This window comes from Cynocephalus volans, chromosome 4 (assembly GCF_027409185.1).
Source record: "Cynocephalus volans isolate mCynVol1 chromosome 4, mCynVol1.pri, whole genome shotgun sequence".
In the NCBI taxonomy this organism is placed as follows: Eukaryota; Metazoa; Chordata; class Mammalia; order Dermoptera; family Cynocephalidae; genus Cynocephalus; species Cynocephalus volans.
In genome coordinates this window covers 67,009,480-67,013,455 of record NC_084463.1, presented here as the reverse complement: position 1 = coordinate 67,013,455, position 3,976 = coordinate 67,009,480, and positions in this window count along the sequence as shown.

The following is a 3,976-nucleotide window of genomic DNA, read 5'->3' as shown; positions in this document are numbered from 1 at the left end:
GATTAAAAGAAACCATACACAAAATAATACCGTATGATTTCTGCAGAGTTCAGAATTACCCAAGATTACTCTCACTTCTGACACCAACTACAAAGTTAGGACCCCAATGACATCCACACTTCCAACGCCAGTTGCAACTTCAGGGTTTCCTAAGACTACCTCAGGTTTGATAATTTGTTAGAAGGGCTTACAGAACTCTCTGAAGCTGTTATACAAATGGTTATGGTTTATTATAGCAAAAGGATATAAATTAAAATCAGCCAAAGGAAGAGATGCATGGGGCAGAGTCCAGGAGAGTTCCACACAGGGAACTCCCAGTGGAGTCATGGACAGAGCTGACTTTTCCTGGCAACATTATATAACAATACACATGGAGTGTTGCCAACCAGGTAAGCTCACTTGAGCCTTGATGTTCAGAATTTTTATTGAGACTCAGTCATGTAGACATGGTTGACCATACGTGTGGCTGATCTTTAGTCTCTAATCTCTCCAGAGTAGTAGCTGATACTACTTGGCCCAGGGTCCCCAGATAAGCAGACATGCTTATCGGTCAGGACATTCCAGGTGCTAGAGATCACCTCCCAGGAGCTGAGGACAAAGGCCAGTTCTCTCTTTGGATAAGGTTAATTCTTTACTACACAATTTCCTTCAGGTATAATTTCAAAAACTGGCAATAACAAACTGTATTTTCACAAGGCTAATTAATAGTAAACTTCTGCTTGGAGAGAATGAGTGGGTCTTCTGGAATGTTCACAGTGCTCTCTTTTTACTGAGGTATATACACTTATGATTTGTATACCCTTTTATATGTATATTATAGGCTTCAAAATGTAAAGCAATTTGTAACAGAGTTCTAAAATAATGTATAAATAAATGTTTTAACTATCATTCTACCCTCATTGAATTATGAGCTGTGTAAGTGCAGGGAAGGAAATCTGGGGGGATGAGGTGGGAGGGAATCACCTTTCTATGGTGGTGTTACAATGTCCCATCCGCTCCCCACCACAGTAGACTGGCCAGGAAAAGTGGCACTGAAAAGAGTGTGTTGTTAAGTGGAGGAATGATTTGTGTGGAGAATAGGTAAACAGAGGAAGAACAGAAGTTGGGAGGCAGATGGAGAGCCGTTGCAATAGTCAAGGAAAGAAAGGGTGAGAACGGAAACTGAATAGCAAAGGTTAGGAGGTAAGTGCAACTGGAGAGGTCAAATCAACCAGACATTGCAAACTACTTGGGTGTGAGGGAAAATATGTCAAATCTCCCCCACTGCAATCTTGCTTCTGCACTACCAGATGCTTTCAGAAACACGTCCCAGTAGAACTTTCTGCAGTGATAGAGATAGAGATAGTGGAGAGAGTTAGGTTAAATAAAATGACTGAAATTGAATCATGCTCAAAGGTTAACCCAGCAACTTTGGGGAAAAGATCTCAACAATTTAATCCATCACTACAGAGATGAGCACAATTTCCCAGGTCTGTTGATGATTCAAAAAAAGAACCTGATCTCGTGTGGTTTGAGTTCACCTGGCTGAGCGCCACCTGATAACCACAAATGCCATTATTCAGAAACTCATCTGATTCCAGAGCAAAAGAAACATAAAGAACTGTGTATGCATTTTTTATAGTTGCATAAGAAATTACCACAAATTTAGTGACTTAAAAACAACACCCATTTATTAACATGCAATTTCCAGTATGACTGGATTCTCTGCTCAGTATATTATAAGGCTGAAATAAAAGTGCTGGACCAGGTGGATCCCTCGTCTGGAGGCTCTAGGGAGATTTCTGCATCCAAACTCATTCAGGTTTTTAGAATTTGGTTTCCTATGGTTGTAGGGACTGGGGTCTCTGTTTCTTTGCTGACTATTATCCAGGGTCCACTCTCAACACCTTATAGCCATTTACATTTCTTCTCATGAGTCTTCCTCTGCCTTCAAGCCAGCAATGGTATGTTAAATTCCATTGTGCTCCACATCTCCCTGACCTTCTCTTCTGCTGTCAGCCAGAGCAAGGACCATGTTAAGAATTCTTCCTACCACAACCTACATCCATCAGTCTGTAAAGAGTGAAGTCCACATTCAGGCACTTCTGGGAATTCCCAGAGGGATCTTGGTGGTGAGAAAACCTAGTCAGTTAGCAAGTGATACTCACATTTTAATCCTCTTTCTCTTCCTGGGCCCTGCAGTGTCCTTGTCCTCTTTCACACTTGCAGCTTCCATAAACTTCCTTAAGGCACCACCATTTTCACCTGGTGTGGCTGAAAAATTCACCAGTGCCAAAGCAAGAAATTCTGTGAGGAGTCCTGTGATGAGAGGTGGAGTGGGGGAGATGGTCCTCTTTCCCCCTTTTGTTTGCATGCTGTAAAATTAGTGTTAAAATATGAACATTTCCATGATACAGTTTTTTGTTTTATTTTTTACTTTTACTATAACCTATAACTCTTTGTCCTTTTGTCCTTGGGCATCTGGCATCAATTAATGGGACCAGTCTAAGTGATGAATCTAATAGAAACAACCAGAATCTCACTCGGACCAGATTTCCCCTAGGGTGTCTAACCTTTGGCCTCATTAATTATGACCACTAACTTCACGAGGGCCCTCAGTGTTGCCCAACAACCCTAACATATTCTCTGGTGTGGTGGCTATCCCATGCTCCTAGATTATTTCATATTTTCCACCCTCCCTTTCTGCAAACCTCCAAAACCTCCTCCCCAGTCCCCACTCTTGGCAGAAGACCTTCCTCCTATTGGACTGAGAAATAGAAGCACTTGGGAGAGACCTTCCATGTTTCCCCACATCCATCCATGCACATGCCTGTGTGCCCTTGCACCCGCCTTGCCTCCTGATGCCACAGAAGCCCTCAGGCTTCTCAGACACCAAACCCTCCACTTTGCACTAGAATCTGTCCACTGTCCCCTGCACAAGGATACGCCTCCAGGCACTGACCAGAGCCCCCTCCTGCATCTGTGATTTTCCCTCACATTTAGTCATTACAATCAAAATACAATTAGAAAATCATACTATAACTTTTGCTTCTTAAAAAGTAAAAACATACTACCACTTTTCACCCTGTATTCACCTCAAGCTACTTCTCCATTTCTCTTTTCCAATGTACATGAATATTTGAGGATTTCGACTCCTCTTCCGACTCTATCAGAACTCACTCAAGCAGTTTTCCCATCAAAACTGGCTTTGTCAGCCATCACTGGCCTCTTGCTAGACCCAAAGGTTAATTCTTGGTCTTCCTCTTGACTAACACTGGAGCAGTAATTGACACTTGTTTCCACATCTCCCTCCTAGTTGTAAAGTTGCCTTCATTTGGCTTCTAGTACCCAATGTTCTCTCAGTTATACACCCACCTCAGAAACCATTTCTTCTCGGACTCTGGATAATTTACCCCAATTTTCTCATACTGATATTTCTTTAAAAAATCACTTTTTAGGAGAGCTTATGACTTTAAATAACATCAATATGCTGATGGCTCACAAATTTATATATCCAGCCTGGATCCCTGTTCCTGAACTGTAGTCTTGTATTTCCAGCTACCTATGTGATGACTTACCCTCACTGTCTAGGAGTCATTGACCTTGACAAGTCTCCTGCCCTTACTCTTGAGTCTCTGGGAGCTCCAGAACCATCTTACATTTTCACTACCTCTGCCCTCGAAGCAACCATTTCTCCAAAAGGACCTGATTTCTTATATTGGAGGTGTATTTAGAAACCAAGATTTGTGCTCATTGTTCCTGAGTTGTATCTTCTTGGCAGAGCTAGTAAATATGTGTGCATAATAACCCATGTGTATACATGTCTCTATCTAGCTATCCAACATTTCACATATGTATATCTACCAATCCATCTATATATCTGTCAATGTACATCTTTCTATATCTGTATAGCTATGTGTATATATACTGATATCTTTGACTCTAATCCTGCAACACAAAATTTATCTAGCTCAAATTATCTACAACTTATTTCCTT